We start from the raw sequence: 12,522 nt of genomic DNA, 5'->3' as shown, positions 1-12,522 counted from the left end.
CTTTCTTTTTCTTTCTTTCTTTCTCTTTCTTCCTTTCTTCCTTTCTTCCTTTCTTTCTTTCTTCTCTTGAGATGGAGTCTCCCTCTGTCACCTAAAAATTTCGGCATCTTGGCTGACTCCAACTTCTGCCTCCTGGATTCAAGCAGTTCTCAAGCCTCGGCCTCCCAAGTAGCTGGGATTACAGGCATGCACCACAGTACCCAGCTAATTTTTATTATATTTATAGTAGAGATGTTGGCCAGGCTGGTTTCCACAACCTGACCTCAGGTGATCTGCCTGCCTCCAGCCTCCCAAAGTGCTGGGATTAAGAACTTGAGCCACTGTGCCTGGCCCAGGCAAAGCTTTTGTTAATTGCCTTTGGTAGGGCCTGAAAAATCACACATTGTTTTTCTGTCAGGAGCTGGTCCCTTCAGTTCAGATGTCTGACAGACCATAAACGAAATGTGGTTTCAGGCCTGGAAAAGTGAATTATGCCTGTAATTCCACAACTTTGGAAGGTCAATACAGGAGGATTATTTGAGGAGTTCAAGATCAGACTAAGCAATAAAACAAGACCCCCAACTCTACAAAAAGAAAAAAAGAATTACCAATGTAATTGTAATGGTAATTGGTAATGGTGCATGCCTATAGTCCCAGCTATTTGGGAGGCTGAGACAGGAGGATCACTTGAGCCAAGGAGTTTGAGTCTCCTGTGACCAGGATCATGACACTGCACTTCAGCTGGGCAACAGAGCAAGATTCTATTAAACAATAATAATAATAAAATAAAATAAATTAAAAATAAATGAGAATGTGGGTGCCACATTACAAGAGAGACAGCAACAGTTGTAAGACTGAAGATGGTCACATGTCTGGAAGCAATCCAGTTGTAATCAAGAATAAACCACAAATAGGAATACATAAGCACTTCATTACATATGCCCTTAACTTACGTAATTCATCTGTTCTTTCCTGTCAACAGAGAATGAACAAGGGAGCGATATAGATAAATAATTGAAAAGAGCTCCAACAGGACATCCCAGCAAAAATTTGTCAGATGTCACCTCTACTCATCTCAGTTCTAGAATGTTTTACATAAGGTGCCAATCTCACCACACAGGAATGGGATTGTAATATTTAAAGTTTTACATTTTTCATACAAATCGACAATATGGGAAGAGAAACCTGTTTCCATTGAACTGAAGAGAATACAGAATATTTATCTTCAGTATTATCTTCAATATCTTCAACATGGGGATTCCTGGAGGATTCTCCAAGATAGAAAAATCATAATAGTATTTTCAGCTGTATCTGCTGGTTTTTACTTAGCCACTGACTTGAGGAAGTCATAATGTCAAATATACTAGCCGCTTCTGAGAAATGCAAGCTATACTTTTGCCCAACAGAAAAAACTATCAACAGAGTAAACAGACAACCCACAGAACGGTAGAAAATAGTTGCAAATTATGCATCTGACAAATTAATATCCTGAATTGATAAGGAACTAAAACAAATTATCATCTGAAAACAAACAAAAATCTATTAAAAGAATGAGCAAAGAGCATGAACAGACACTTCTCAAAAGAAGACATACACACTGCCAACAAGCCTATGAAAAAGATTAACAACATCACCAATCATTAGGGAAGTGCAAATCAAAGCCACAATGAGATACCATCTCACACCAGTAAGAATGGCTATTCCTAAAAAAATTAACATGCTAGCAAGGTTGTGGAGAAAAGGGAGTACTTATAAACTACAGGATGTATATTAATGTAATGTATGTAAATTAATTCAGTACCTGTGGAAAACAATGTGGCAATTTCACAAAAAACTTAAAACAGAATTATCAGTTGACCCAACAATCTCATTTCTGGTTACACACCCAAAGAAATAGAAATCATTCCACCACAAAGACGCATGTATGCATTATGTTCATTGAAGCACTGTTCACAATAGCAAAGACATGAAATCAACCTCGATGCCCATCAGTAGCAGAATAGATAAAGAAAACATGGTACATATGCACTATGAAATACCATGCAGCCACAAAAAAGAAAAAAAATCAAGTCCTGCTGTGACATGGATGAATCTGTAGGCCATTATCCTAAGTGAATTAACACAAGAACAGAAAAGCAAATGCTGCATATACTCACTTAGAAGTAATTCTTATAAGTAGGAGGTGAACAATGAGTACACATGGTCAAAAGCATGACAACAATAGATACCAGAGACCTATTTGAGGGTGGGTCAAGGGAGGAGGATGAGTACCAAAAAACTACCTATCTGGCATTATGGTCAACTACCTGGGTGATGAAATAAACCCCTGTGACAGGAAATTCACCTCTATAGCAATCCTGCACATGTATACGCCTGAACCTAAAATAAAAGTTGGAAAGAAAAAACAAATTGAACATCACATAAGAAATATATGTGAAAATGGTGGACTGTGCAATAAGTTTTGAGTGTGTTGTCATGCTTTTTCTCACATTCATTCACATGTGAGACCTTTGAGTTTCAACCTCTGATGAAAACTTTTATATCAAGTTGCCTCAAAATTGAAAATTAATATACTTTCATTCTGTCACCAATATTTAGTCCTAGAAAATCATTATTCTGTGGCACAAATAAAAGTTCTCATTCCAAGTCTTGCATTTGGAAACAGAGATATTGTAAATTGCATTCAGCATGGAATATATGGATATATTGGTAGGTATGTTACTATTCAACTTAAACCCATGAGCCATGAGATATGTTGAAACAGCTTCCTATTCTCACTGACGGAAGTGTGTGTGTGTGTACATATATATGTGTGTGTATATATATGCAAAATATTATATGCCCTATGAGCTACATATATATCATGCATATGTACACATATGTATCCATATGCATACATACACATGTACAGATATGTATCCATATGTATACATACACATGTACACATATGTATCCATATGTATACAGATACATGTGCTACATTTTTTAATCCTGTCTGCCATTTATGAGAATCAATGTTGATTCCATGCCTGTGTTATTGTGTGTATGTATGAATTATATACATATATATTTGCTGTTGTATATAGATATACATATGTTACATCTATATCATACATATATGTTATATATGTACACACATATGTACACATGTATACATGTATGTGATACATATGTATTATATATGTGTGAGCTCATAGATATATGTATATGTGTAACATATATGTATGATATGTGTATGTGAGCCCATACATATTTATATGATATATATGTAACACATATATCTATATACAATCACAACATATATATGTATATTGCTCAAATATTTATATATATACACACACACAATAACAAACACATGGAATCAACATAGATTCTCATAAATGGTAGACTGGATAGAGAAATGTGGTACATATACACTGTGGAATACTATACAACCACAAAAAGCAGAGAATATAGTCCTTTCCAATAACATGGATGCAGCTGGAGGCCACGAGCCTAAGGAATTTATGCAAGAACAGAAAACTAAACATGGCATGTTCTTGCTAATAAGTAGTAGCTAAATTACATGGCAACAATAGACACTGGGGCCAACTTGACAGTAGAGGGAGTGTATATATATAGATATATAGATATATATTTACTATACACACAAATATACACATACACATACCCCTATATATATATGTGCGCTATACAATTACATATGCCCCCCACACACACACACATACATGTAGCTCACAAGGCATATAGTATGTATAATACCTCACCATGTTAAATTTTTTTTTTTTTCAGACTGAGTTTCCCTCTTGTCACCCAGGCTGGAGTGCAAGGGAGATCTTGGCTCATTGCAACCTCAGCTTCCCAGATTCAAGAGATTCTTCTGCCTCAGCCTCCTGAGTACCTGGAAATACAGGCAACTACCACCATGCCTGGGTAATTTTTGTATCCTTTTTTTGTAGAGACTGGATTTCAGGATGTTGGTCAGTCTGGTCTCAAACTCATAACCTCAGGCTATTCACCCTCCTTGGCCTACCAAAGTGCTGGGATTACAGGCATGAGCCACTGCACCCAGCTAAAAATTATTTCTTGATGATGAGAATTCATCAGATGAAAATGTTTAATTTTCATATGAATCACTTAAGTAGTCTCTAATAGTAAAAGACCCCTTTTCTTAATTGGATGCCTCTAACCACCATGAACTTCTGTCTCAACTACAGTTCAGCAAACATCTGAGCTGGTTATTCATATTTATGGCCACTGACTCTAGCCTAAATTTGTAGTAACTCTCCTAGAAAGACTGACAAGCCAGGGAATCCAATGAGATTCATGTAGGGAGACCTTGATAAACGTCCAGTGGTATGTTATGCCAAATTGACTGCCTACCAGGAGTCTCAGCAAATTTTCAATGATTTTCTGGATTCTGCATTTGATTTTTAAAGCAGGCCTCAAGTTTGCATAGTCGTTATCCATTTTTAACTACATGAATTTTGAAGATTCTCATGGCAAGTATGAGGTTAGGATACTGCTCATCTTTTCTACGCAAAGAGAACAACACGGGGCTGGGCAAAAACATTTAAAATAACCGTTAGTGTTCATTGCATTTAATGTCAAGCAAATATTTCCATAACGGTAAAACTCTCGTAGATTTATAATAAATTAAGCTATTTTCCTCCAATGGTTCTAAATCTGTGGTTCACAATGTTTTGTTTTGTTTTGTTTTTTCTTTTGTTTTCGAGGCGGGGTCTCGCTCTGTCGCCCAAGCGCGATCTCTGCTCACTGAAAGCTCCGCCTCCCGGGTTCACGCCATTCTCCTGCCTCAGCCTCCCGAGTGGCTGGGACTCGCCTTATCTCAGATGAGACTTTGGACTTGAATTTTGAGTTAGTACTGGAATTAGTTAAGTCTTTGGGAGATTTGGGGAAGGCATGATTTGTTTTGAAATGTGAGAAGGACATGAGATTTAGGAGGGTCCAGGGGCAGAATGATATGGTTTGGATGTGTCCCACCCATATTTCATCTCAAATTGTAATGTCCAGGTGTTGAGAGAGAGACCTGGTGGGAGGTGATTGGATCATGGGGACAGTTTTCCCCATGGTGTTCTCAATGACAGTGAGTGAGTCTTCATGAGATCTGGTTGTTTGATAAGTTTCTGGGACTTCTCCCTTCTCTCTCTCTCTCTCTTCTGTCACCCTGTGAAGAAGGTACTTGCTTCTCCTTTATCTTTTGCCATAGTTGATACTCTCTCTAGGCCTCCCCAGCCATGTGGAACTGTGAATCAATTAAATCTCTTTTGTTTATAAATTACTTAGTCTCAGATAGTATCTTTATAGCAGTACGAAAACGGACTAATATGGTCAGGTGCAGTGGCTCAGGTCTGTAATCCCGGCATTTTGGGAGGCTGAGGCGGGTGGATCACCTGAGGTCAGGAGCTTGAGACAGCCTGACCAATATGGAGAAACTCCATCTCTATCAAAAATACAAAATTAACCTGGCATCGTGGCAAATGCCTGTAATCCCAGCTACTTGGGAGGCTGAGGCAGAAGAATCACTTGAACCTGGTGAGCTGAGATCACATCATTGCACTCCAGCCTGAGCAACAAGAGTGAAATTCCATCTCAAAAAAAAAGAAAAAGAAAAAAATAGAAAATGCACTAATACACAGATACACACACACACACGTATTTATATCTATATATATGACAACTTCATTTGATTCTCAAAGAGGTCTGGTGGTTAGTTATAATATTCTACCATTGAGACAACTTAAATCTAAAGAAAGGAATATGTTTTTGTTAATTAAGTTTTAATTGACAAATGAAAATTTCATATATTCATGTACACCATGACGTTTTGAAATATGTGTACATTGTGGAATGTCTAAATTGAAATAATTAACATATGTCTACCACATAGCTTATTATTTTGCCTGTGTGTGGTGAGAACACTTAAAATCTACTATTTGAGCAGTTTTCAAGTATACACTAGATTGTTATTAACTATAGTCACCAGGTTGTACAATAGTTGTCTTGAATTTAGAAAAGAATTTGCTTTAACTCAGGTTGGACAACAAGTTCAATGTATAATTCAACTCAGGGTGTATTTTTTTTCATACTGCTAATAAAGATATACAGAACACAACTGGGTAATTTACAAATAAAAAGATTTAATGGGCTCATAGTTCCACATGGCTGGGGAGAACTCACAATCATGGAAGAAGAGGAAGGAAGAGTAAAAGGATGTCTTATATGGCAGCAGGAAAGGAATAGCTTGTTCAGGGAAACTCTCATTTAGAAAACCATCAGATCTCGTGAGATTTATTCAGTTCCATGAGAACAGTATGAAGGAAGACCTGCCCTCATGATTCATTTCTCTGTCACTGGGTCCCTCCCACAACATGTGGGAATTGTGGGAGCTATAATTCAAAATGACATTTGGATGGGAACACAGCCAAACCATATCACATGGTTTCCTTACCTTAAGTAGTGTGTTCTTTCCAACACATCACAGTTCATTGGTTCTTTAAATATCTGAAAAGACAATGAGTATATCACACAATCCTACAAAACACCTGCACCTGCAGGTAGGTGCCCACAGGTGATAGCCCTGCTGATGATTGCCTACTGCTATTTTCATGGAGGAAGCTAATGACATTCCATATGAATTGGAGCAATTTCGTTAGGATAAGAAATTATCCTCCTCGACTTTTGCAAACATGAAGGCATTCCACAGTGATTATGTTGTGAAGTACCCAAATCTTGAGATATTATAAAACACTCTCCTGGAGCTAGCCAAGGTAGCTGGTTAGCACTGTCTGTTCTCTTTTCCACAAATTTTGGCATAATTCTAGCATGCTTGTAAAACTCATTAAGCTAAAGCACTAAGTTGCAATTATTTAGATATGAGACTGGTAGAGGCTGTATCAAATGTATGATTTGCTGTTTAAGTATAAAGAGGCAGGCATCACACTGTGTTTATTCTATCTGATGTATTTCACCTGAAGAAATATTGGTGCAAACAGCTTAAAAATAAGAGAAGTAGGTCATGTTGTGAAAACAAAGATGAATAAGAAGATAATGTTTAAAGTAATTATTTGGAAGTACAAAGTTATATAAAATACAGAGTGTTGCAATTGTCAAAATAAAACTGAAAATGACTTAGTAGTAAATATTGCAGTTATCTCTTTCTGCATGTATCTCCATTGTGTCTGGACTCCTTGGTGGAAAGCTTCTTATTTTATTTTTCAGTCTCAAACCTGTTGTTTAGATGTTTAATAAAACTGGTACAAAATCAGGAAGGAAGTGAGGAAAAATGGAAAGAGAAAAAAAAGAAGAGACAGAAAGAAAAGACAGAAGGAAAGAAGGAATTAAGGAAGGAAGAAAGGAAGGAAGGGAGGGAGGGGAAAATGTGAGAAAGGAAGGAAGAAAGAGAGGGAGGGAGGAAATGAAGGATGAAGGAAAGAAGGAAGAAGGGATAAAAAAGAAGGGAAGGAGGAAGGAGGGGCAGTGGGAGGGAGATAGGAGGAGAAGAAAGACAGAAAGGAAGGAAGCAAACTAAAGAGAATGCCTATATTAATTAGGATTTGAAGAGTTAGTGGAGATATAGAGAATAAACCATTTGAGTTCCAGCTTAGAATACCCATTGATTTAGTGTCACAGTGGGAGGGGAGGGAGAAAGAAGTAGACAATCAGTTGTTATCCCACAAGGGAAGAGCAGCATTTTACTCAATTTTGATTTAAAGAAAAATACCCTGACTCAGTGTTACTGCAAAATCTAGTTCTGGCATTTTGCAGCAGATGGACATTGACAAATACAAATATGGTCAGAGTGATGCCCTAGGAAAATATCTATGGTTTTCAGATGTGAAGAAGTGTGGAGGATGGCATGGAGTGGGCATAGATTCATGAAGAAAGGGAGGGAGGCCATTGCTCTATATCAATTGTGTCACCCTTGATGCATATGGTTTTCTTTCATGGAGGTGTCCAATAAATGGAATGTTCTACCTAACCCTTCTTCCTAGTTACACAAGCACATGTGTGAAATAAGAGTCAGTGCCAACACCCTGACCTCAGGGCACCTTTTCTGAAGCTCCAGGACTCTGGATAATATCAGTGAGTCAGGGGCTGTGGGCTACCCTAGAAAGGGAGAATGGGAGATAACAAAACCTCCCAGGTTATCTGATCTTCTGGTCAACAAAAAATCTCCAGCTTCCTCGTGAGCCTTTAGCAGCCAAGGGGAATGCATCTGGACCTGGATGTTGTCATTATGTTAAATTTATTTGTGATTATGAAAAGATAGGGTATGTGGTATATCTTCATGGGAATATGGAAGGACAATATCTTGAGCCCCCAAAGTCACTAAGCTAAAGGGAAAATTCAAGCTGGGAACTGCTTAGGCAAACCTCCCTTCCATTCTATTCAGTCACCACTCTGCTCACTGAGATGAATGAATATCTGATTGTCTCATTTGAAAAGGCTAATCAGAAACTCAAAAGAATGCAACCACTATTCTTTCACCTACCTGTGACCTGGAAGCTCCCTCCCCATTTTGAGATGTCCCACATTTGCTTTGAGTTATTCTACCTTTCTGGGCAGAATCAATGCTCATCTTACATATGTTAATTGATATCCCATGTCTCCCTAAAATGTATAATACCAAGCTCTGCTCTGACCACCTTGGACACATATTGTCAGGACTTTTTGAGGTGTCATGGGCACATTTTCTACTCAAACTTGGCAAAATAAACTTTCTTAATTAACTGAGACCTGTCTCAAAATTTCAGGGTTCACAGGAGTGACTTAAGCACTTTACTTACCAAATTTATTGTCATGAGCTTTGAATTTCATGAATTCACCTTAGCTTTAAATATGGTTTGATATCAGAGAAGGACAACTTGTTTTCAATGCCTACTTATTAAAATGAATTGCTTACAATAAAAAGAGTTTCTTAACAAGGTGTTATATTTCCCCAGCTCTACTTGTCAAACCTGGTAGCAGCATCACATTGTTATTTATTTATTACAGACTTGAAGTACATTTGAATATCTGGTAAATCAAAACAGGTAAGTTTTACCAAGATATAATTTGCCAATAGGAACTTTTAGGGGGTTGATGCAATTGTTCCCTATTTTGATTTTGGCAGTGGTGATGTGATTACCCTGCCATTAACTAACATGTTAAGAGATATACTGTGATCAAATAAATCATAAAGTTAGTGTCTGAGCGATGTCCCACCAAGTCAACTGATGAAAAGGTTAGTGGGCACAAATGCATCCTTTGATTGATGCTGCAAGCTGTTGAATTTCCAGTATCCATACAGTGCTGCTCTGGTTGATACTAACCATGAAATGGTTAACACTACTCATGCTATTCTGATATGGCCATTAACAAGCCTGGAATGTCTCTTCTACTCACAAATTATTTTTGCTTATTTTTCCTCTTCATGACAAATGCACCAACTAGGGAATTATTGCTTCCATTTTTCTGGAGAAGGAAAGGAAGTGATATTTAGACTTAAAATGCCCTTCCTCTTACATCTTGAGCAGTGTCAGTGGCTAAAGTGAATTGAAGACCATGGATTTACATTACAATGGATTACCATGGATTTACATTACTAAGCACCTCTGCTAATGTTTTATGGGCCTTTCTCATGGCAATTTCTTGGTGCCCTGAATTCTTGAGAATGGTTCCTATGATCTCTCAAGGCTGTCATTGTTTATCTGAGGTCATATCTCTGAAAATTAATATAGCAGTGTAGAAAATATCGTATCAGTTATCTACAGCTTATCAGAACTAATTCACCTGTGGCTTTGCACTATTAAGAGCATTTAAAGGGTCTGATACCCTGAGGGATACACAGTGGGCAGGAAACCCTTGCTGTTGAGTTTCATGAGAGAGTTAGAATCAGTATCAAATATGCCCAGCTTTGAAGTGTATTGTTCATCATATAAGTTGATAAAATACAGGAAACACTGGCTTAGTAAAATGTCCAACAGGAGACATCACCCATTGCCACAATTAATTTAGGAAAATAACAAAAGCCCAGCCCCTTGCTTATTAAAAAATAAAATTATTCTAGTTATACTTTTAAATGTTGCTTTAATTGAAGGTCACAATCACCTTTTAATTGTGAAAATCTGTCTCTTCTTACTTTGGTTTAAAGTTGAGATATGCCATCTGTATAGTGGAAAAAAACAGAGAATGAAGAAAAAAGTAAGGTAATCAGATGCTAGTTGGATAGGTTTATTTGTGTGTCCTGAATGGGTTACTTTAGCTTTGCTTTAGCTTGGCTCTTCTGGGAAATAAGAAGCAAAATTCACTACAAGTGCTGTTTGAGGACTGAATTGGGAGAGGTCTTTGAAAGCACCTGGCCCATAATGGCATTTCAAAGAATTTTCTTATTTTTCTTCAGGTGGCACTGAAAATACTGGGTATTGTGAGGAGGAGGGTTTTATGGACACATTTCATTTAGAGCATCTCAATTTTATTACCTCTATGTTTTAACCTTTTCCCCTATTGCTGTTTCTTTCTTGTTCTCACATTTCTTTCATACAGGATGTTACTTTTAGTCAACAGCTTCTACAAATCTCATTTTCTGCACTGTTTATGGGGCTTAGCCTTTAAGCTGTCATTGACTGCCCTCTGAAAAACCAAAAATACTAATTAAATGTCTTGTGGAAATTTCATACGTCTTGCATAGCTTTTCTTCTACCAAATCTAATTTGCAATAATTTGTTCTTATTAACAGCCCTGTTAACATTTCTAGATGTCTACTGTGTAATGAACAAACCCTGCTTCAGGGGAAAAAAGAAAACAAAAAACTAAATGAAGGAAGTATCATACAAAACTTTCCTATTTGCAATAGTTTTAATTACTGGAAAACGTGGGATATCAGGCCTCAATCTTATTAGAAAATATCTTGATTTAATAAGTGTAGGTTGGGTTGTATTTTAGAAGACTTATAAAAAGGGCTTGATTTAAGAATTAAACTAGGTAGAAATCATTTTTATAAGTACCCTAAAGTAGATTCTTTAGAAATTGAGGCTTAAAATTGTTTTTTTTTATTATTTCATCTAAGCAGGTTCTTCATATAAAATATCCCAGTATTTATCAATTAATGCATGTGGAATCTTGCCAATTTATAAACACCCAAGTCAACACACTATTATATAGAAATACACTATAATCTCCATGGATATCAGTGCTATGAAATGTGCACCAGGAGGGCCCTATGTTCAAAGAAATGGAAGAAGTAAGGAATTTTCTGTTTGAAGGCAAAAACTTGTTAATACACTGATAACCAAAATGTATCCCTCCACTTTAATGCATGTGTTCATATGCTTGCAACCTTGACATTCTTTGAAGTGGAAAGACTTATTTTGATTTTGTATGGTGTTCTGTTTGTTAGGGAGAGTGCTAAGCTATGGGTATTGCTATTGAGACAAACTGTAAATTTTGGTTGAAAGGCACCCTACATTTCAGAAAAATCAGCTTAAACTCTGATGTTTTTTGTTTGAGCATAATGCCCATTAGCGTTCAAACAAACAAAAAAAACCAACAGTCTCAAAATATATAACCAATAAATTTATCCCGAGGGGAGAACAAAATCAATTAGTTTATTTCAAGCACTTTTAGGTGCTACTAAATTAAATATGCTCTGATTTCATTAGGAGTCCATGTATTGCGTATTGCTTCAGTGCAAGCACGTATGAACATAAATCCTATAGATTGTGGAAGGATGAATAGGATAGAATCCCTTATCTCCAGGGCCTTGGAAACCAAAGGGAATCACATTTCCAAATAAGCCATTCTAAGAAGACATCTTCATCTTTGTTATATTTGTGGTTTTCTTTCCCCTTTTTAAAAAATCCCTCTCTTTCTCCTACATATGACTTCCAAAAAGAATTGATTTTGTGTATGCCTGTTGCTACAAACCACACTGAATACATTATTTGTCCAAAGTCTTCATATAAAAAGACAGGGCTTAGACATCTGTTCCCCTCATAGTCTGTTTTCTATAAATCCCTGCTCCAAATATTAAAATATATGAGATAGGAAGCATTATTAGCAGAGAATGTCCAATCTGCCCTAAAAGTGGCCAATCAGAAACTCACAGTCTGTGTTAATTGCTGTAGCAGTCCTCCTAGGTTTCAATCAACACATTAGGAAAGCAATCAAAGGCCTACCAGGAAGGAAGGGCCATTCTTTTATTCACAGCCATTTTTTTAATTTTTAAGTATTTATTGACGGATAAATTAGTTTGATTATATTTACTGACCTACAAAACACTTTTGCTAAAAAATTACATTAAAAAAATTTCTTAAAAATAGCATACATCTGTACATATTAAAGCAAAATGTTTAAAAATCCCATTCATTATCTAAAATTAAACATAGACTAAGTAAATTACTTTTTCTTGGTACATAATCAGTTTTTAAACTTTATTAGCTTCTAATACTTTCATAGCCATTGTTTATTGACAAGATCTGACCCTAAGCCTACTGGGAAGGAAGGGCCATCCTTTTATTCACAGCTATTGTTTATTGACAA

This window comes from Pongo abelii, chromosome Y (assembly GCF_028885655.2).
Source record: "Pongo abelii isolate AG06213 chromosome Y, NHGRI_mPonAbe1-v2.0_pri, whole genome shotgun sequence".
NCBI lineage: Eukaryota > Metazoa > Chordata > Mammalia > Primates > Hominidae > Pongo > Pongo abelii.
This window is presented reverse-complemented; position numbering follows the sequence as displayed.